We start from the raw sequence: 23433 nt of genomic DNA on the forward strand, positions 1-23433 counted from the left end.
TCTGTTGTACTTTGTGTTAATTTCCTCCATTTTAGTTGCAGGTGTTTTTTTCCCCATGTTTATGTGTTTGCTTTTTTATGTGTATGTATGTTTGAATGAGGGCAGTTATAGAATCATCTAATTGATTATCTAGTTATTTTTCAGATTGTCCACTTAATTCTTATTCAGGAAGTCTGGATGTGGTGGAGCTATATGGTCCTCACAGCTCTTCAGAGGCCTAAGAGCGGTGAATGCCCAGCTCTTGGATAATAATTATTGGGAACTTATTTCCTGTGTCCCTTAAGACTTAGGGAGTGTTTCCTTCCTAATGACATGAGTGCTCAGAATTTGTTGTGTTCCCAGCTTCAGGATGAACCCAAAACTTTGGTAAGATGCAAAGTCCGTGAGAAATCCAGGGACTCCTTATTTGATAAATATATTGGTTATCTATTACTGTGTAAAAAATTACACAGAAAGCCAGGCCTGCTGGCTCATACCTGTAATTCTAGCACTTTGGGAAGCCAAGGTGGAAGGGTTGCTTGAAGCCAGGAGTTCAAAACAAGCCTGGTTAATGTAGCGAGGCCCTGTCCCTATTAATTTTTTAAAAGTTAAATAAAATAACTACTCAGAAACTTGGTGACTTAAAGCAACATTTATTATCTGACAGCTTCTGTATGTCAGGAGTCCAGCTGTGGCTTAGCTGGGTCCTCTACTTTAGGATCTCCACAAGGCTGCAATCAAGGGTTGACCAGGATTGCAGTCATCTCAAGGCCCAACGAGGGTAGAATATGCTTCCAAGTTCAGCCATGAGGTTATTGGCACGATTCAGTTCCTCATAGGCTGTTGGACTGAAGGACTCCCTTAATTACTTGTCATGTGGACCCTTCCATGGGCAGTTCACAATATGGCAGCTGGCTTCATCAGACAGACACAGAGAGAGAAAGAGTGAAAGAGCATGGGCAAATGTGCAAGGTAAAGGTCACGATCTTTTATAATGAAATCTCAGAAGTGACATCTTATCACTTTTGCCTCTTCTTTAGAAACAAGAAAAGGGGAAGAAATCTTTTCTCTCCCAGGTCCTCAACCCTCCACACTGAATGTTCCATGTGCCCAGCTTTCTGGAAACCTCCTGCCCCTTCCACCTAGCTACTTTCTGATTTCTCTTCAGCTCTCAGAATAAATACAAATCTCTCAAGAAGCCCTCCCTGATCCCCCAGACTAAGGTAGAACCCCCTTTTGCTCACTCTCTAAGCACTCTACCTGTACCTTGTAATCCTCAGTCTTCTTGAGACAGAGTAGAAATGGCGCTTGGCTTCAGCTCACCTGCTCTAGAGCATTCTTTCATGCATCCCTAGTGATCCCAAAACCCACACCACTACCTCACTCCTCTTTCACTTAAAGAATTCCAGCCTGGGGCCGGGCGCAGTGGCTCATGCCTGTAATCCCAGCACTTTGGGAGGCCAAGGCGGGTGGATCACGAGGTCAGGATATCGAGACCATGCTGGCTAACACGGTGAAACTCCGTCTCTACTAAAAGTACAAAAAATGAGCCGGGCGTGGTGGCGGGTGCCTGTAGTCCCAGCTACTCAGGAGGTGAAGGCAGAAGAATGGCATGAACCCAGGGGGCAGAGCTTGCAGTGAGCCGAGATCTCGCCACTGCACTCCAGCCTGGGCAACAGTGCAAGACTCTGTCTCAAAAAAAAAAAAACAAAAAACAAAAAGAGAATCCCAGCATGCATCTTAGGAGATAATGAAGGTTGCAGAGTGTCCCACCTAGGAAAGGGATGCTAAACAACTGATTTGCAGCCTTGTTGCTGCAGGCCAGACCTCCAAGTGGCCCATTACTCAAGATAGTCATCGTGACTAGATGTGCTGCCTTGCATACCCCACCCCTCAAGGGCTTTGCTCAGCCCTGCCTGCATATCCTACCCTGCTGTCAATCCTCATGCTTTGCATAACAACAACAACAACAACAACAACAACAACAAAAGCCCTACTGGCTCTCTATGACTCCATTACCTCAGGACAGCAGCTCCAAGGAGACCTTGTCTGGGAAACCTTTTTCAGGCTCAGGTCAATTTCTATTGCTTTGAGAACCCAAGAACCCATGGTTGGTAAGTTGTTCTTTGAGGGCTCATCTGGGATCAGAGGACATGGGGAGATTTTTCTCCTGCTAGTGGGGAGACTTGAGGGCTGATGGGACTGCTGGATAATATCCCTTAGTGGCTGACAGCAGCTACCTGAACTTTTGATTCAATGTCACCACAGTAGATCAGTCTCCACCCCCTTGGAACTCCTCGCCCACCCCACAAGGCAACACTTTTCTCCCTTTTCTCTGTCTTTCTCTCCTATCCCTTTTCTAGTTTTTCTGTCACTTGGGGGTGCTTTGCCCCTCCTCTTCTAATCCCTACTGGTTTGGGTCGCCTTATTAGACATCCATAAGGGATGGGTTGACGTGATTTTCCTGATTTACTGGTCTGGGTCACTTGAATAAACATCCACACAGGACGAATTAAAAGGGTTGACCATCCGGGTCTGGTCGACCCAGCAGGCACTGGGATGAGTTACACCCATCCCCTGGCCTAAGTTGATTTGGATTCAAGTCCCAAGAAAATCTTTCTCTCTCTCTTTGGGAGTCTGTCCGAATGTGTAGTCCTGCTGGTTTGGGGAGACTGCCTGAGACAGGGTGCCAGAAACACCCAGATAGCTTTCAGGAAGGCACCAGGGAGGCCTGGGTGTGATGGTCCGTATTGGTTTTCTAAACACTAAGGAAAGTTCAGAACACAAACTGTTAACTAACTATAAAATTAAGAAATTTAAGAGGCTTTGGCCTGTGATTCTTGAGATAGTGTTATGGGATCTTTGGGGTGTCACTTTTCTGGCTGGAAACCTCTGTGGCTGGTGGCCCCTTTGACTGAGTTCTTGTCCTGAGTCCAGGAAGAATGAGGTACAGAGACAAGTGGAAGGTGAACAAGATGAAGAGGAGCTTTACTGAGTGTTACAACAGCTCAGAGGAGACCTGCAGTGGGTAGCTCCTCTGTAGACAGGTCATCTCTTCAGGTGTTCAGCTCTCAGCACAGAGGAGGCCTTCAAGAGGGAAGCTCCGCTCTGCAACTGGTCGTCTTGAAGTCTGTGCTCTCAGCAAAGAGGGTAGCTCCTCTCTGCAGCTGATCATCCTGTCATCTCCAGCTCTCAGCAGAGTGGGTAACTCCTCTCTGCAACTGGTCATCCCATCATCTCTCCATCCTCTGCCCTGCTCTGGCTGAGCCCAGGACTTTTATGGATCTCAGAAGGGGAGGAAGTGTATGCCGATTGGTCCATGGGCCCACTCATAAGAGGCACCACAAGTCCCCACTCCTGGGGGCTCAGGAAGGCCTCCCTGCCCTTTTAAGCTCAAAAGTGCCTGCCCCTCTGCCAGGCTTTTCCCTGCTGTTGGCTCCCACTCCAATCCTGCCATGATGCCTGTTAGAGACAAGCTGCCCTAAAAAGCTTCTTGGTGCTGCCCGCCACTCCCTACTCTGCAACTCCTCTCCATGCTGCCCCAAGCCTCTTTACATTTCTAAGCCCTTCTCGAGGCACTGCAGTGAACCCAGCAGACTTTACCTATCAGGACTTGCTGCTATAAAGCGAACCCCAATTACAAACCATCTGGACCCCACAGGGGGAGGTCGTGGGAAGCATAAACAAACTTTACCTACACCCTCCAGTACCATAAACATCACAAGGTGATATGTGGCAGAGTTAACCAACAAACGACCCCGGGCTCTCTCTCCCCAATATAAACCCCTCATTTTGTAAACTCAGGGCTGCCTCCTCTTTCTGTAATGGAGCAGCCAGCAGGTTCAATAAACTTACTTGCCTGAACTTGGGTCTCTCTCTCTTGTCCTTTCTCTCGGCTGAACTTACAATGCCCAGCTAATTTTTGCATTTTTTGGTAGAGATGGGGTTTCACCATGTGAGCTAGGCTGGTTTCGAACTCCTGATCTCAAGAGATCCACCTGCCTTGGCCTCCCAAAGTGCTGAGATTACAGGCGTGAGCCACTGCGCCCTGCCAAAGCATAACAATCTTAAAAGCATGTATTGTTATGAATATTGGAACATCTGGACTTTCTATCATTGTAAGAATGTGTCTTTTGCAGGTATCTTCAAGCTATTTCCTGAACTGTAAATATCTCATGACTGTGGGTTGTGACAAGCATGAAATGTGCCTTGTTAGTCTCAAGATGAGCTGAACTCAAAATGGCATCACCCTGGCTCTGCTATGCTCCTATTTCCCTAACATAACCCCCAAAATTATAATTGGACAGATCCCTCTCAAAATCTGCTCATTTTGCTCATTTTGCATTGCATTACCTGGATCATCTTGACTCTTGGGGGCATCAAAAATTGCCTTGCATTCTGAAAACAATTTTTAGCATTGGTGTGTAATATCCAGGTGGGAAATAGTCTCCTTTGACTCCATGGCTCACATCCAGGTCACGCTGATGCAAGCGGTGGGCTCCTAAGGCCTTGGGCAGCTCCGCTCCTGTGGCTCTGCTGGGTCCAGCCCCCACAGCTGCTTTCACGGGCAGGCGTTGAGTGCCTGGGGCTTTTCCAGGCACATGGTGCAAGCTCTTGGTGGATCTATGATTCTAGGGTCTGGAGGAGGGTGGTTCTCTTCTCACAGCTCCACTAGGCAGTGCCCCAGTGGGGACTGAGTGTGGGGGCTCCAAGTTATCTTGGGACCTCCAAAGGAGAATTCACCCAATTCATACAGGAATTTGCAGGCAGAGATAAATCCATGGCTGGGCTCCAGACTTGAAACAATCTAATCTGAGATTCCTATGGAACAAAGTTTTAGCAAAGTCAATTTTTAAAAAAGCCTATATGACAAATAATTATTCTTGCTGCACTTTATGCAAATAATCAGGCCAAGTATAATATGACTAAAACTTATTTTGCGAACACATTGGTCCTACCATGACTTGTCTTTGATTAAAAATGAAAGACTGGAGAAAAAATATTATAATATACCTGCTATTAGGTTCTAGTCTTGTCTGTTATTTTTGAGTTTTTAAAATATGATTTTTACAACACGGACTGGATCTTAAATATTTTCAGGGCTACAAGTCTCCCAACTAATGTGTGGAAATTTTTCTTCCATTTTTCTTTTTTTTTTTTTTTTGAGACGGAGTCTCGCTCTAGCCCAGGCTGGAGTGCCGTGGCCGGATCTCAGCTCACTGCAAGCTCCGCCTCCCGGGTTTACGCCATTCTCCTGCCTCAGCCTCTGGAGTAGCTGGGACTACAGGCGCCCGCCACCTCGCCCGGCTAGTTTTTTGTATTTTTTAGTAGAGACGGGGTTTCACCGTGTTAGCCAGGATGGTCTCGATCTCCTGACCTCGTGATCCGCCCGCCTCGGCCTCCCAAAGTGCTGGGATTACAGGCTTGAGCCACCGCGCCCGGCTCATTTTTCTAACTTAAACTTGTGAAAAGAAAATAAAAACTTGGGACCCCAATTTACGATACCAAAAGGACAGAGTTAAGCTGAAAGCTGAGTCATGCAAGAAACTGCCTTTCCTTTTGTTCCAAAGCAGAGAGCTACAGATAAAAGGTTAAGTATCTCCACAGGTCGCTACTCTATGTTCACCTTATCTTATGCGAAGTTCTGTCTTACTGAGTGCAAGACAAATACCTAATTGACTATTCCCCTACCTGCTCCTTTTCTCTTACAACATGGGATTCAGTAATGTGACCATACCCTCCCTCTTCCCTTCCAGTCCATTTTTCTCCTTTACATATCGAAGCCCTCAAAATCATCTTTGGAGAAAGGCACAGACCTCTCTTCCAGGCATATCCCTAACCTTGGCAAAATAAACTTCTAAATTGATTGAGACCTGTCTCAGACACTTTTTGGTTTACAGACTCAATAGAATTGCTACTACCTTTTTCTGAAGGCCCTGCAAGCTGAAGCTTATTCCTTGTGATATATGTGATAAGAACATGTCAGATTGCCACTGCCTTCCTCCTCTGTAACTAAGATACTTTGAATCTAACATCTAGATGGATTATGCCCACTATTAATGTTTGCTTTTCTCCTGTTTCTTCCATTTTTGGGAAGTGCGTCTTATTAAAAATCTGTTTGCTTTATATTTCAGGCAACAGGAGACTGGTTCTCTGGCCTATTCACTTTCACTTAAATTAATGGCATCTGATCTCTTGCAAGAATTATCAAACTGAGCTTAAGCATGTTATTATCACTGGGTATTATTTAATTTTTTAAAATAATTGTTTGTTATATTCAATAGGAGTATGGATGGTTGAAGTTTATGTCTTCCAGGTTTCAACAGTGCCTAGTCTCTACAGGTTTTTAGAGCAGTCAGGGAGAGATCTCCATGCCCTGCAAGGTTAGGTAGGAAATAACTTCAGCAGGAAGTAGCTTCAGAAGATGACATCTTTGGACCTTTCTCCTTAAGAATAAGGAGAGTGAAATCTCTCAGTGGGGAATGAGACAGAGTAGTAATGGGGCTGGGCTTCAGCTCACCCCCACTAGAGCATTATTTCATGCATCCTCACTGGTCACAAAACCTATACTACTACTTCACTGATGCCATAATGTTTGAGCCATGCCTTTCACTTAAAGAATTCCAGGAACTGGCCTTAGGCAGTTTGGTTCCAAGAGCAGAATGTGTCTTACTCAGCTTTACATCTCTAGTACCTGGTTCAGTGCCTGCCACATAGCACTGGGTAAATATTTGTCGAACTGAACTAAATTGGGAGTATCACACTGAGAACCTGGAGCTTGACTAAGAAATTGAGAAATGCATTTCCAGTTAATGGTTTCCATCTAGTTTCCTTTGGGACTTAAGTGATATGAGGTATCCCTTTCACCATGCAATCTACCCCAGACATTGATGAGCCTGTCTTAATAAATTATGGTTCACCTATCTCTTGCATCACTCTGAGACATTAGATGAACTCTTGCCAGATGCAGCATATTCCTTGTATCATCTAAAGAGTTATTCTATTAGACATTAGCATTGGTCTACTTGAAAATCTTGGGTTACATTTTTTTTCCATTATCTTTTTTTTTTTTTTTTTAGACAGAATCTTTTTCTGTCATCCAGGCTGGAGTGCAGTGGTGCAATCTTGGCTCACTGCAACCTCTGCCTTCCAGGTTCAAGGATTCTCCTGCCTCAGCCTCCCAAGCAGTGGGGATTACAGGTGCATGCCAACACGGTTGGTTAATTTTGTTTTTTTAGTAGAGACAGGGTTTCACCATGTTGGCCAGGCTGGTCTCGAACTCCTGACCTCAAGTGATCCAACCACCTCACCTCCCAAAGTGCTGTGATTACAGGCATGAGGCACTGTGTCTGGCCTCTTTAGAGTCTTGATAAATAGTTTTACTAAAGCAGGAAAAATAACTTCTCTTAGTCATGTTGTTTTAATAGCACCTAGTTTGTCCTGCTATAACAATACCTGAGACTTTCTATTTATAATATTTATTTATAATCAAGAGAAATTTATTGGCTCATTGTTCTGGGGGTTGAGAAGTCCAAGACTAAGGGATGAGCATCGGGTGAGGGTTTTCTTGCTGTGTCAGCCTGTGACAGAAGAAGAGACATTGAGAGAGAGAGAATGCAATGAAGTGACTGAACTCATCCTGTTATGTGGACCCCCCTCCTACATTAATCCATTCATGAGGGCAGATTCCTTACGGCCTAGTTGCCTCTTATTAGGCCCCACTTCCCAACACTGTTGCATTGGGGGATTACATTGCTAATACATGCTTTTTGGGGCTACATTCAAATCATAGCACAATGCAAATCCTGAAGCTATTGACAAAGCAAGCAGGGGAAAGTCAGCAATGCCCTTATTAGAATTTATTCTGGATCACCTTGTGTGATACTGTGATTTGTAATAAGAAATGTATACTTGAACTTCAATCCCATTTCTGATACAGAGCTCCTACAACCCTGGGAATTTTCTAAGTGGTAAGAGTGAAAAAAGCATCTTGTTTTTCCTAACAAGCCCCTTTCAACCACACTAAAGGTTATGCTAATTAGGTGACTTTTGGAAACCCCCTCTGGGTGGGAGACTGATTGCCAGAGAAGCCAACCAAGTGATTAGAGGGTTACAACTTTTAGCCCCACACCCCACCCCCATCTCTAGGGGAGGGGAGATGAAGCTGGAGATTGGGTTAATCTCAATCAGTCATGTCTACATAATGAAGCCTCCATCAACACCCAAAAGGGCCACATCCAGACTGGTGAGGATGTGGAGGTGCCCAGAGAGTAGTATGCCTGGAGAGGGCATGGAAGCCCCACACCCTTTCTCACATACCTTGCCCCATACATCTCTTTCATTTGGGTGTTTCTGAGTCGTATCCTTTTATAACAATCTGGTAATCTAGCAAATGAAGAGTGATATAATTTGGATATGTGTCCCTGCCCAAATCTCATGTTGAATTGTAATCTCTGGTATTAGAGATGGGGTCTGGTGGGAGGTAATGGGATCATGGGGGCTGATTTCTCATAAATGGTTTAGCAAGAACCCCTTGTTGCTGTCCTCACCATAATGAGTGACTTTTCATAAGATTTGGCTGTTTAAAACTGGGTGGCACTGTTACTGGAAAGGGGTCCCCATCTATACCCCAAGAGAGGGCTCTTGAATCTCCTGCAAGAAATAATTTGGGATGAGGCCAGGTGCAGTGGCTCATGCCTATAATCCCAGCACTTTGGGAGGCTGTAGTGGGCAGATTGCTTGAGCCTAGGAGTTTGACACCAGCCTGGCCAACATGGCAAAACCCCATCTCTACCAAAATAATAATAAAAATATTTAGCCAGGCATGGTGGCACATGCCTATAATCCCAGCTACTTGGGATGCTGAGGTGGGAGGATTGCTTAAGCCCTGGGAGGTGGAGGTTGCAATGAGATGACATGGCACTCACTCTGTCTCCAAAAAAAAAAAAAAGAAAAGAAAAGAAAAAAAATTGGGGGCACAGAGCAGCCCCAAGGGCTACTGGTTGCCATTTTTAATGGTTATTTCTTGATTATATGTTAGCAAGGGGGTGATTTATTCCTGAGATTTCTGGGAAAGGTGTGGGCAACTCCCAGAACATAGGGTTTCTCCCCTTTTCAGACCATACAGTGTAACTTCCTGACATTGTCATAGCATTTGTAAACTGTCATGGCGCTGGTCGGAGTGGAGCACTGAGGACAACCAGAGGTCACTCTCATCACCGTGTTATTTTTGGCAGGTTTGGGCCGGCTTCTTTACTGCAACCTGTTTTATCAGCAAGATCCTTGTGACCTGTATCTCATGCTGACCTCCTATCTCATCCTGTGATTTAGAATGCCTTAAGTCATGGGAATGCAGCCCAGTAGGTCTCAGCCTTATTTTACCCAGCCCCTATTCAAGATGGAGTTGCTCTGGTTCAACTGCCTCTGACATATTTCTCCTCTCCCTTTTATAAGAGAACACTTAATCCTAAGGGTTGTGAGGGATAAAGATGTATCTTCTGTAACTTCTTAAGGCTGAATAGAGGCAATGATATTGCTATTAGGGTCTTTTGCATCCAGGGTAGAGAGAAGCTCAGTCAGAAGGCATAGGCTAGGTGAGGGCCATTCATAACTCTGAGAAAAAGTGATATCTGGAAAATTAATAAGTGTTCAATTTAAGAAAACTTTAAGTAAGCTTATCCTGCATCTCTACACAAAGGTACAACCACAATATGTTCCACAACAACAAAGCAAAATAAGTAAAATTATCCCAAGTAAACTAAATAAGAAGGCTTTCCATGAACTGGGCAACTGTTGAAACGAAGCTGACATGGGGGCATTAGCTGATTCCAGTATGTGACCAGAATTAGAATATTCATCTAGATTTTTACATTACCCATCCCTCTTGTTTCTTCTGAACTGCAGCCAGAGATCACTGGTTGGTTCACAGAAATAAGCAGGGTTAATCTAAATCGCAGGAAAAATCTAAAAAATAATTGATGAGACTAGAATCTAAGAACAAGTTTTTGAAATGTAATTTTTCTCTCTCTAGTCTCCCATTTTTATTAAAAATAAATCATAGCAAGACCAATTTGCTTTATTATACTTGGCCTGATTATTTCTATAAAGAGCAGCACGAATAATTATTGTTCACATAGGCTTTAAAACTGGCTTTTTTTTTTTTTTTTTTTTTGAGACAAGGTCTCTCTCCGTTGCCCAGGCTGGAGTGCAGTGGCATGATCTCGGCTCACTGCAACTTCTGCTTCTAAGGTTCAAATGATTCTCCTGCCTCAGCCTCCTGAGTAGCTGAGATTATAGACACCTGCCACCACACCCGGCTAATTTTTGTATTTTTAATAGAAGCAGAGTTTCACCATGTTGGCCAGGCTGGTCACGAATTCCTGACCTCAGGTGATTCACCTGCCTTGGCCTCCCAAAGTGTGGAATTACAGGTGTGAGCCATGGAGTCTGAACTAAAATGGGCTTTAATGGACTTTGTTCTATTAGGAATCTCAGATAAGACTTTTTTAAAAGTCAAGCCCAGCCATGCGTTTATACCCTCAAATACCTATGAGTTGGGTGAATTCCTCTCCTCTTGAGGTCCCAAGACAACTTGGGGCCCCTGGGCCTGTAAGAAAGTGACATTCTTTACTTACCACAGGTCAGGAACCCTGTACAGGGACTATGTAGGCAAGGTATGAGGCCAGTTTTCCCAAGGGGCTTTATTGGCTTTATAAGTCAATTTTGATTACTTAAAGGAAAGTACACCATTCCAGTCAAAGCCTTGGTAAAATAACCAGTATCTCCAATTGTGTCCTGTTATAAAAGAAAACAAATTCTTATTGCACTTATGCAGATAACTGTAGTGCCACAAATTAAGAATACTCAACAAATAGTTTCTAAATTCTGGATAAATCAGGTAGAGAGAAACAAATATGCTTCAAATTTTGTTCACAGGTATTCTTTACTCAATTGTTAAAAGCTATAAACAGCTCCAAAGAAAATTCTCCTTAACTCTGAAAAACAAAACAAAGGATCAGCAACATTTTAAGCAAAAAGTCAAAGGAGGTTAATTCATTCTTCTGTTAGTTCAGTCCACGCAGTTAACTTCTGTTCTACTTGATATTCATGAACATTTCAGTTCTCCATAAACACTGAAAGTTTTTTTCCTCTATTCTAATGTCACAATCTCCAAAGACATCAGAAACTTGCATTCGAGAACACCTGTTAGGGCCCTATAGCTGATTACAAACCACCTTTTAAAGAGGATCAAAACAAGACCACAATTGTTTGTGGATGACGAAACATCTTAGGACAGCCACTGTTAAAGCCACAACTGACTAGGAAATTTGGTTACTTCTGTGGCATAAACAATTTTACATAACAACTATAACTATTAATAACATGCACTGTTATATTAGAATTGCATAGTTTTTGAACACATACCGATAACATATTTATACATATATAGCCCAAAGAAAGCCAAACACCATTTCATAGTTGACATTGTTTCCTGCATGGTTTTATACCAAATGAGCCACACTTTACCATTGCATTAGTGCATTATTGATGTCAAACCCAATTCTTAATAAAACCTTATAGACAAATCTATCCAATTTTAATGTCTGACCATAAGGTAAGATTCTCATAGATCTTTTCTATAACCTTTACAATTTTTGCTAAAGAGCAGATCAATCCTCTGAGAGAAAATCTCATTGTGATTTTATTTTAATGTTCAATTTATGGAAAAACTGAATAATATCCCTTTAACTTTAGCCAATATTTTCACACATAGAATTTCTTTTACAAGAATAATTTTTCACAAACCTTCGTTAACTTGTCCAAACCTTTAGATTTATCTTAACTTAATACAATCCTTTAACGCTTTAATCTTGGCAGAAAAATCCACATTCTCATGCCTTATAATCTTTTACCAAAAGTACATTTTACTTTCCTTATACACCTTACATGCAAAATTGTTTCTTCAGTAGTCTCAGTTACATGTTGCAATGTTAACTTTTAACAACTTTTGGCCGGGCGCGGTGGCTCAAGCCTGTAATCCCAGCACTTTGGGAGGCCGAGACGGGCGGATCACGAGGTCAGGAGATCGATACCATCCTGGCTAATACGGTGAAACCCCGTCTCTACTTAAAAATACAAAAAACTAGCCGGGCGACGAGGCGGGCGCCTGTAGTCCCAGCTACTCGGGAGGCTGAGGCAGGAGAATGGCGTAAACCCGGGAGGCGGAGCTTGCAGTGAGCTGAGATCCGGCCACTGCACTCCAGCCTGGGTGGCAGAGCAAGACTCCGTCTCAAAAAAAAAAAAAAAAAAAAAAAAACTTTTACTTTTGGTGAAAAACCTGGTTAATAAGTGATTTATTTATTTATTTATTTTCTGAGTCAGAGTGTTGCTCTGTTGCTCAGGCTGGAGTGCTGTGGCACAATCTGAGCTCACTGCAGCCTCCACCTCCCAGGTTCAAGTGAATCTCCTGCCGCAGCCTCCCGAGTAGCTGGGATTACAGGCACCCACCACCATGCCTAGCAACATTTTTTTTTTTTTTTTTTAGTAGAGACAGAGTTTCACTATGTTGGCCAGGCTGGTCTCAAACTCCTGACCTCAAGTGATCCACCCACCTCAGCCTCCCAAAGTTCTGGGATTATAGGTGTGAGCCAGCGTGCCTGGCCAATAAGTGATTTTAATTATGTACCAGGTGTGTGTGGAGCCTAGGACCCAGAGAGAAGTACAAATAAGATCTGACTTTTTTCAGCATAGCCAGGGAGTATGGCTAGCTCCACATGTCCCCAGGTTTTATCTAGAACTTAATGCTCCAAAGTAGGCAAATTGAACAATTTTTGAAAGTCAAAGAAGCAGTTTATGACCTTAAAGCATTTAGCAAACCTAATATCTAACCTGCATAATTTAGACCAAATGCCTAAATTTTGAAAACATTTTGGTTTTACCAATAATTTTTAAAACTGTGTTTCCCAATACTTACTAAAGTCATGTGAACTAAAAGGCATTACAGTTTTCATTTTTCTGACAAAATATTTGATTTAAGCACTTATTATTTTAAGCCAATTAATCAAAGCTCTTTCATATAGAAACATTATAACATAACACACAAATACAAAGAAGATGATGCAGTAGTTGAAAGATTTTTCATTTGCCAATTTCTTAATTGGATTACTGGCTTCAGGGTGGAGCCCTTAGAGGAACACAGCCAGGAAAGCATGCAGTTTCTACAGCCTAATAAGCAGGCACAGATGGAAGCAAAACAGATTCCCAAAAATTAAGGGTCCCATATTTATACCAGATTCTGGATCCCCAAAAGAGAGAATCAGTCCATCTCCCATGGGAGTCTTCTCTCTCAGTGAGGGTGGGTCATTTCCATACCTTCTAGAGCCAAGAGCATGCTTCTCTGATCCAAACATGCAAACAGACACGTATTCCCCCAAAACTGCCATTAGCTATCCCCAAAAGTACATTCCTACCTAGTTGTTATACGTCAAATCTTTCTCATAATGCAAAGTAATTTCTGATACCCCAAAAAGTTAAAAACATCAGATAAAGCAATGCAAAACAGGATAAAGCCTTAGATTTTGAGAGGAATCTATCCACTTTTATTTCCTGAGGTTCCATGAAGACAACAGACATTTTTCCCAAAATGGGGTCTGTGGTGCCTCCTATTTTTCCTAAGGAATCCCAGGCTGTTAGAGCTTAAATATCCACTTTTAATTAAGCCGACTTTTTTTTTTTTTTTTTTTTTTTTTTTTTTTTTTTGAGACGGAGTCTCACTCTGTCGCCCAGGCTGGAGTGCAGTGGCCGGATCTCAGCTCACTGCAAGCTCCGCCTCCCGGGTTTATGCCATTCTCTCGCCTCAGCCTCCCGAGTAGCTGGGACTACAGGCGCCCGCCACATCGCCCGGCTAATTTTTTGTATTTTTTTAGTAGAGACGGGGTTTCACCATGTTAGCCAGGATGGTCTCGATCTCCTGACCTCGTGATCCACCCGTCTCGGCCTCCCAAAGTGCTGGGATTACAGGCTTGAGCCACCGCGCCCGGCCTAATTAAGCCGACTTTTAACCATAGTTCTCTTTTTAAAAAAAGGTTTTTTTGGGGCCAGGCATGGTGACTTATGCCTGTAATCTCAGCACTTTGGGAGGCCGAGGCAAGCAGATCACCTGAGGTCAGGAGTTCAAGACCAGCCTAGCCAACACGGTGAAACCCTGTCTCTACTAAAAATACAAAAATTAGCCAGGTGTGTTGGCGGGCACCTGTAATCCCAGCTACTCAAGAGGCTGAGGCAGGAGAATCGCTTGAACCTGACAGGCAGAGGTTGTAGTGAGCCGAGATTGTGCCATTGCGCTCCAGCCTGGGTGACAGAGCAAGACTCTGTCTTTAAAAAATAAATAAATAAAAAATACAAATAAAAAAAAGGTTGTTTTGGCCGGGTGTGGTGGCTCACGCCTGTAATCCCAGCACTTCGGAAAGCCAAGGCAGGAAGATCACCTGAGGTCGGGAGTTCGAGACCAGCCTGGCCAACATGGAGAAACCCCGTCTCTACTAAAAATACAAAATCAACCGGGTGTGGTGGTGCATGCCTGTAATCTCAGCTACTCAGGAGGCTGAGGCAGGAGAGCTGCTTGAATCCAGGAGGCAGAGGTTGCAGTGAGCCGAGATCACACCATTGCACTCCAGCCTGGGCAACAAGAGTGAAACGCCATCTCAAAAAATTAAAATATAAAATTAAAAGTAAAATAAAAGGTTGTTATAAATCTTTTATTACCAGACTCTAGCCAGGCAAAACAACCAATATTTCTGATTTTTGCACTTTACCAAAGGTAACTTCCTGGGTGCTTAGAGAAAGGAAAATTCAAGACTGTTCATGGAGGGGAAGAGAATTAACAAATGGTGAAAGTTATGCAGATATCAAACCAGAAAGGACTCATTCCTTAAGTCGGGAATTGAACCCAGACTGCCACTGTAAAACGGCAAAGCCTTAGCTGGTGAGCTACAGGATTGGGTGGTTTCTATTACACTTCCCAGAAGGGCTCAGAGCAGCCAATTTTGAGCCTGCAAAAGCTTTTAACTGCTCAAGACAATTTCTAGGGCTAACTATAACATGAACCTCAAAATTCTTGTTCCCTGGATGGCAGAAACTAAGAGAAAGTACTGTCATGTGGTTACAAGGTCAAGCTCCCAAGGACATAACTGAACAATCTGCTGAGTCATCTTGAACAGTGGGCTTATGGGTTCCTAGGCCTGTGTTCCATGCTAAGGTGCCCCTCTTTCTGACAGAACAATACATAAAAACACACAAAGCATACCAGATTTGCTACAGCTTAAGACTAGCCTCATGAATCCTTTTTCTCATTAATTAAAACTGTGGAGGCAATAAACAGTGATTTTTGGGCTGGGCGCGGTGGCTCATACTTGTAATCCCAGCACTTTGGGAGGCCGAGATGGGTGGATCACCTGAGGCTGGGAGTTCGAGACCAGCCTGACCAACATGGAGAAACCCCATCCCTACTAAAAATACAAAATTAGCTGGGCGTGGTGGTGCATGCCTGTAATTCCAACTACACGGGAGGTTGAGGCAGGAGAATTGCTTGAACCCGGGAGGCAGAGGTTGCGGTGAGCCGAGATCACGTCATTGCACTCCAGCCTGGGCAACAAGAGTGAAATACCATCTCAAAAAAAAAGAAACTGATTTTTACCATTTATTCAACCAGTTTGCACACACACCCACAGAGAGGCCAGAAGGTTGGTAAGAAATCCTTACCCTTTTGCTGACATGTCAGTGAAGTGGCGATGTTGTCTGTGGTAAATACCTGGGGCTCACCATCTCGCGCCAAGAAAATTTAGGACATGGACACACACAAGGAGTTTAAGAGCAAAGGTTTAATAGGCAAAAGAAAGAGGGAAAAAAGAGAAAGGAAAACAGCTCTCTCTAGTGAGAGACTGGCTGGTGGTGGATGCGCCAGATATTATAATCAGGCTTGAGGAGGTGATGTCTGATTTACACAGGACTCACAAACTGGTTCCATCAGGTATGATGTTTACATAGTGCACTGGGAAGGCTGACTGCCCCACCCTAATCTTATTATGCAAATGAGCTTTCCCCTTGGTCGGTGCCATCTTGTCTGCTCCTTAACCTACACATGGCTGGCAGAGAAGGGAAGATGGAGCCGCCATTTTGAACATGATTGGCATGACTGCCAGCATCTACGTCTGCAGCTTGATTTTATAGACTGCTCCTTGTTAGAAAGGAAAATGATTTGGGACTGCTTTTCATTAAAAGGAAAACCTTGCTGAGGACTTCTGTATCCTCACTACCTGCCTAAGTAATTTCTTCTTAACTTCTGCATCATCAGGTTTCTGGATTTTCTTTCCCTGAGCAGTCTTAGCGACCTTGCTTGCTGCATCAAAGCCCTGGGGGCCAAGGGGCAACACAAAGGAAAATCACGGAACCACAGGCAAAAGCCTCTCAATATTGTAAGTTGCCATCCAATCAGCTACACAGGGGACCCGAATTAACATTTTCCATTCCAGCCAGAGTAAAATATGTGTGATAAAACATAGACATTAGCCCCTCTGCTTAGCACCCACCATTGAACTGGCAAAGCTCAAACTTGCCCCGGGTTGGGCCCTGTCATCTTCAATTTAACCTCCGACCAGGAGTTTCCATATGTGGTCTGGCAAGATGATCACCCTGAGTAACAGAAAAGATAGGAAAGGGAGAGAAAGCGAGAAAAGCGTTGGTGGCAGCAGGGTGGGGAAGGTGAGGCAATAAGGGAGGCCAGAGAAAGACCTACCCATTGCAGCAACACTGACCCAAAAGTTCAGGCGGCTGCTTGTTAGTCATGAAGGGAACTTCTCCAGCAGTCCCATCAGCTCTCAAGTTTCCCCTTTTGGGGGAAAAAAATAGTTCTCCATGTCCCATGATCCTGTGCATGCCTAATCCTGTCACCCACAGCTGTCAGCAGAGTGCAAGGCAGATTAATCCAAATAGAAGAGCAGTTAACATCCCATAGTGCCAAATCTGTACTTAGCTGAGGGGCACTTTACCACCTAAATCTTTTTTTTTTTTTTTTGAGACGGAGTCTCACTCTGTTGCCCAGGCTGGAGTGCAGTGGCCGGATCTCAGCTCACTGCAAGCTCTGCCTCCCGGGTTCACGCCATTCTCCTGCCTCAGCCTCCCGAGTAGCTGGGACAACAGGCGCCCGCCACCTCGCCCGGCTAGTTTTTTGTAGTTTTTTAGTAGAGACGGGGTTTCATCGTGTTAGCCAGGATGGTCTCGAACTCCTGACCTCGTGATCCGCCCGTCTCGGCCTCCCAAAGTGCTGGGATTACAGGCTTGAGCCACCGCGCCCGCCAACCACCTAAATCTTAAGAAGAACTCTAACTTTCCTAAGTTGGGCCTCGAACCCAGGGCCGGTCAAGCATCCTTGCCTTTTCTTGAGAGGGGCCTTTAACCCTCTCTGTCTTAGGAGAGACTCAAACTCCCCTAAATTGGGCCTCTAACCCAATCCCATCCATCCTCGGGTACTCCATCACTTACCCAAAGTCAGCCAATTGGTGCTGCAGTCTATTTCCTGTGGGTCAGGGGTCTCTTCAGTATAGTCCCTTTGTGGTTGCCAGAAAGATGTTACCAGAAAGTGGTCCAGATCCAGACCCCAAGAGAGGGTTCTTGGATTTCACGCAAGAAAGAATCTGGGGGGAGTCCATAGCGTAAAGTGAAAGCAAGTTTATTAAGAAAGTTAAGGAGTAAAGGAATGGCTGCCCCATAGGCAGAGCAGCCCTGAGGGCTGCTGGTTGCCCATTTTTAGCTAAACAAGGGAGTAGATTATTCATGAGTTTTCTGGGAAAGGTATGGATAATTCCCAAAACTGAGGGTTTCTCCCCCTTTTAGATCATATAGGGTAACTTCCTGACATTGCCATGGCATTTGTAAACTGTCATGATGCTGCTGGGACTGTAGCAGTGAGGACAACCACAGGTCACTCTTGTTGCCATCTTGGTTTTGGTGGATTTTGGTCAGCTTCTTTACTGCAACCTGTTTTATCAGCAAGGTCTTTATGACCTGTGTCTCATGCTGACCTCCTATCTCATCCTCTGACTAAGAATGACTTAACCTCCTGGGAATGCAGCCCAGAAGGTCTCAGTCTTATTTCATCCAGTCCCTATTCGAGATGGAGTCACTCTGGTTGAAACGCCTCTCAGCACCTCAGTCTCTCTCTTGCTCCTGCTCTGGCCATGTGAGGTGCCTGCTCCCCCTTCACCTTCACCATAATTGTAAGTTTCCTGAGGACTCCCAAGAAGCTGAGCAGATGCCAGCACCATGCTTCCCGTACAACATGCAGAATCATGAGCCAATTAAACCTCTTTTCTTTACAAATTACCCAGTCTCAGGTATTTCTTTCTTTTTTTTTTTGAGACGGAGTCTCGCTCTGTTGCCTAGGCTGCAGCGTAGTGGTGTAATCTCGGCTCACTGCAAGCTCCACCTCCCGGGTTCACACCATTCTCCTGCCTCAGCCTTAGAGTAGCTGGGACTACAGGTGCCTGCCACCACACCCCGCTAATTTTTTGTATTTTTAGTAGAGAGGGGGTTTCACCGTGTTAGCCAGGACGGTCTGAACCTCCTGACCTCGTGATCCGCCCGCCTCAGCCTCTCAATCGGGTATTTCTTTATAGCAATGTGAGAATGGATTAACAAACATTTCCTGAGTTCTGTGAGCTGTTCTAGCAAATGATGAAACTCAAGAAAGGGATCATGGAACCCTCTGACTCATAGCCTGTCAGAAACACCAGGTGACAACCTGGACTTTTGATTGGCAACCAACTGTGGGGTCGGTACTAACCTCAGGTAGATGATGTCAGAATTGAATTGAATTGTAGGATACCCAGCTGCTGTCTCCAGAGAATTGGAGAATTGCTTGGCATAGGAACCCCCGCTACACACACATATCTGGTGTCACAAGCGAAGTACTAAGTTTTTCCTTTCGTTGTGAAGAAGAAAACCCTTTTTTTAAAATGCCTTGTGTCTGGTGTCATTGAAGCTACATAGTGTCTTAGTCCCTTCCTACTGTTATAACAAAATTACCTTAGACTAGGGCATTTATAAACAATGGAAATTTATTCCTCACAGTTCTGGAGCCTGGAAAGTGCAAAACCAAGAAACCAGCAGGTTTGGTGTCTGGTGAGAGCCCTTTCATGAGGGTTCCACCTCCATGAACGAATCACTTCTTTTTTAAAAATATATATTTTTGTTTTTGTAGAGACAGGGTCTCACTATTTTGACTAGGCTGGTTTCGAGTTTCTGGCTTCAAGCAATTCTCCCACCTCGGCTGCCCAAAGTGCTGAGATTACAGGCAAGAGGCACTTGTGCCAGTCCCATTTCTTTTTCTTTTTCTTTTTTGAGATTGAGTTTCACTCTTGTTGCCCAGGCTGGAGTGCAATGACATGATCTCGGCTCACTGCAACCTCTGCCTTCTGGGTTCAAGCGATTCTGCTGCCTCAGCTTCCTGAGTAGCTGGGATTACAGGCATGCTCCACCACGCCTGGCTAATTTTTTGTATTTTTAGTTGAGACGGGGTTTCTCCATGTTGGCCAGGCTGGTCTCGAACTCCCGACCAGGTGATCCGCCCACCTCAGCCTCCCAAAGTGCTAGGATTACAGCCGTGAACCACCGCCCCAGCCCCTAGCCCCACTTCTTTAGTACTATCCCATAGGCAATTAGATTCCAATATATGGGGAGATAGGACATTTCTGCTGGGCTTGAATACCTACATTTTAAAAATAAATTTAAAAACAACCATAATACCATTATCACTCCCCTACCACCCCCCAAGTTAAAAATATCTTAATATCCTCAAATATCCAAAGCCCACGTAGACTACAGAGTTATTTCCACCAATTCAAAGTCCAAAGTCCTGGGCTGGAGCATCTGATAAGTGGGCCTACAGGACTACTCTGTATCTACCAAGGAGGAGAGAGAGGAAAGGTCTAACCTCCTTGAGGCCCAAATAGCTTCTCATCAGAGGACTCCCCCTGATACTGGCAAAACAGACAAACAAAAAAAGGACTTTTGCCAGGTGCAGTGGCTTACATCTGTAATCCCAACACTTTGGAAGGCTGAGGCAGGAGGATTGTTTGAGTCTAGGAGTTCAAGACCAGCCTGGGCCCCATAGGGAGAACCCCCTGTTTCTACAAAAAAGTTTAAAAATTAGCCAGGCATGGTGGTGTGCACCTATAGTCCCAGCTACTCAAGGAGGCTGAGGTGGGAGAATCGCTTGAGCCTGGGAGGTCAAGGTAGTGAGCCATGATCATGTCACTGTACTCTAGCCTAGACAACCAATTAAGGCTCTTCTAAAAAAAAAAGAAACGACTTCCCATTACAAGTGGTGTCAGCAATAATGCAGAAGAGAGGGAGTGGCCAGAAAAGCTTTTGGACAGGAGGTCAGATTAAACTGAGCCCTATGAGATGGGTAGAGTATAGGTATCTAGAGATGGGTAGAGTATAGCTACCTAAAGATTTGTAAAGTGTAGGTACCCAGAGAGACTAGGGGATAGGATTTTATTTATTTATTTATTTATTTTTTTGAGATAGAGTTTCACTCTTGTTGCCCAGGCTGGAGTGCCATGGTGCCATCTTGGTTCACTGCAACCTCCGCCTCCCGGGTTCAAGCGATTCTCCTGCCTCAGCCTCCCGAGTAGCTGGGATTACAGGCATGTGCCACCACACCCGGCTCATTTTGTATTTTTGGTAGAGACAGGGTTTCACCATGCTGGCCAGGCTGGTCTCCAACTCCTGACCTCAGGTGATCCACCTGTCTTGGCCTCCCAAAGTGCTGGGATTACAGGAATGAGCCACCGCACTCAGTGGCATTTTTTATTTCTAATAAAATAATAAGTGTAATAGTAACAAAATTTAGAAAATAAAGAAATGTAGGAAAAATAGTTATTAAAAGTCTCATTATCCAAAAAAGTCATTTGGCTTAATTCATATTCCCATATTTTTATTTAATGGGGCATTGTAAGAATTTATCTATATTACTGTGGGTTCTTTGCAATATAATTTTTTTTAAAAGAGATAAGGTCTTGCTCTGTTGCCCAAGTTGGAGAGCAGAGTGCAGTGATATGGTCATAGCTCACAGCAGCCTTGAACTCCTGGGCTCAAGTGATCCTTCTGCCTCAGCCTCCCGCATAGCTGGGACTACAGGTGCCACCGCCACAGCCTGCTAATTTTTCTATTTTTTTGTAGAGACAAAGTCTCATTTTGTTTCCCAGACTGGTCTTGAACTCCTGGCATCAAGTGGCCCTCCTGCCTTGACCTCCTGAAGGGCTGGGATTACAGGCCTGAGCCACTGTGTCTGGCCTTGTAAACATCATTTTTAACAGATACATAATATTCCATTAAAAAATGTTCTACACTTCATCTGACCAGTCCTCCATATTTTGACATTTATTCAAATTTCTTTTTCTTTTCTTTTCTTTTTTTTTTTTTCAGACAGGGTCTCATTCTGTCACCCAGCTGGAGTGCAGTGGTGACATCTTGGCTCACTGCAACCTCGACATCCCTGGCTCATGTGATCTTCCTATCTCAGCTTCCTGAGTAGCTGGGATTACAAGTGTACACCACCATGCCTGGATTATTTTTTTAAATTTTTTTGTAGAGACAGGGTTTCACCATGTTGCCTGGGCTGGTCTCAAACTCTTGGGCTCTAGCAATTGCCCAGCTGGGCCTCTCAAAGTGTCATTTCAGTTTTTCTGATTTTAAATAACTGTGATGAACATTGTTTTGCTTAAATCATTTTCTGGTTTTAAAGTTATTCAATTCCTATGGACTCCCAAAGCAAAATTCTGGTAAAATGTTGTATGACTATTATAAAGGGTGGGGGTATTTCTGATACTGATTTTATACCATCTTATATTGTTATTTAGTAATCTCAAGAGGTGTTTCAAATTCTCAAGGTAAAATTGATAGAAATTGGTAAATTTTAAGACCATATGCCCTAGGGTGTATGGCATAGAGGTAGAATTTTTTTTTTTTTTTGAGACGGAGTCTCTCTCTGTCGCCCAGGCTGGAGCGCAGTGGCCGGATCTCAGCTCACTGCAAGCTCCGCCTCCCGCGTTTACGCCATTCTCCTGCCTCAGCCTCCCGAGTAGCTGGGACTACAGGCGCCCGCCACCTCGCCCGGCTAGTTTTTTTTTTTTTTGTATTTTGGTAGAGACGAGGTTTCACCGTGTTAGCCAGGATGGTCTCGATCTCCTGACCTCGTGTTCCGCCTGTCTCGGCCTCCCAAAGTGCTGGGATTACAGGCGTGAGCCACTGCGCCCGGCCCAGGTAGAATTTTTAACTGGGCACACAGCCATCCAGGAAAAAAAATTACCACATTTCCCAGCAGTTAAGTGTGGCCACGTGACTAAGTTCTGGCCACCAGGATATAAACAGAAGTGTTTTTCTGGCAGCAGCTGGAAACCGTCCCCTTTGGTGTGCCTTTTGTTCCCTTTCTCCATCTTTTATTTTACTGGCTGGAATGTGAATGCAACCATTTGGGATCATGGTAGGAAGATATGCTAGAATGAGCCGAGGTCCCTGAGGATTTTGAGGACTGGAGCCACCATTCCACCTTTGTACTCCTTTTCTTGCTTTACATGGGAGAGAAATAAATTTCTGTCTTAAGCTACCGTTGGTTTGGGTTTTCTATCACTTACAGCCTTGCCTAATTCTGACTAAATACAATGTGGTTTTAAAGCTGGGAAAGGCATTATTATACTCTTCTTCATAAGCCCAGAGTAGCTGAGAAATATTGCCATGGGAAAAAAGCATTACAGGCCGGGTGCGGTGGCTCATGCCTGTAATCCCAGCACTTTGGGAGGCTGAGGTGGGCAGATCACTAGAGGTCAGGAGTTCAAGACCAGCCTGGCCAACATGATGAAACCCCCGTCTCTACCAAAAATACAAAAATTAGCTGGGTGTGCTGACAGGTGCCTGTAATCCCAGCTACTTAGGAGGAGGGTGAGGCAGGAGAATCACTGGAACCTGGGAGGCAGAGGCTGCAGTGAGCCAAGACTGCGCCATTGCACTCCAGCCTGGGCAACAAGAGCAAAACTCCATCTCAAAAAAAAAAAAAAAAAAAAAAAAAAATTCAAATGTACTTTGAGATCAGGTCATGAAGAGGTTTGACTTTTTTTTTTTTTTTTTTTTTTTTTTGAGACGGAGTCTTGCTCTGCCGCCCGGGCTGGAGTGCAGTGGCCGGATCTCAGCTCACTGCAAGCTCCGCCTCCCGGGTTTATGCCATTCTCCTGCCTCAGCCTCCCGAGTAGCTGGGACTACAGGCACCCGCCTCGTCGCCCGGCTAGTTTTTTGTATTTTTAAGTAGAGACAGGGTTTCACCGTGTTAGCCAGGATGGTCTCGATCTCCTGACCTCGTGATCCGCCCGTCTCGGCCTCCCAAAGTGCTGGGATTACAGG

At 44.4% G+C, this 23433-nt stretch overlaps 1 long non-coding RNA gene across 2 annotated transcripts; it reads right to left on the reverse strand.

The window, feature by feature from the left end:
• Positions 1–757: 757 nt before the first annotated feature.
• On the reverse strand, positions 758–15964 carry LOC117067275. 2 transcript variants are annotated; one of them, XR_004430680.1, is made up of 4 exons: positions 15739–15964; positions 10614–10773; positions 4333–4800; positions 758–894 (listed from the first exon to the last, which is right to left on the reverse strand). It is a non-coding gene; the product is annotated as an uncharacterized LOC117067275 (long non-coding RNA). The 2 variants fall into 2 exon arrangements; XR_004430681.1 differs by having other exon boundaries at positions 760–890.
• Between the last annotated feature and the right edge of the window lie 7469 nt (positions 15965–23433).

The sequence above is a fragment of the Trachypithecus francoisi genome, unplaced genomic scaffold (assembly GCF_009764315.1).
Source record: "Trachypithecus francoisi isolate TF-2019V2 unplaced genomic scaffold, Tfra_2.0 Lachesis_group20, whole genome shotgun sequence".
Classification (NCBI taxonomy): Eukaryota; Metazoa; Chordata; class Mammalia; order Primates; family Cercopithecidae; genus Trachypithecus; species Trachypithecus francoisi.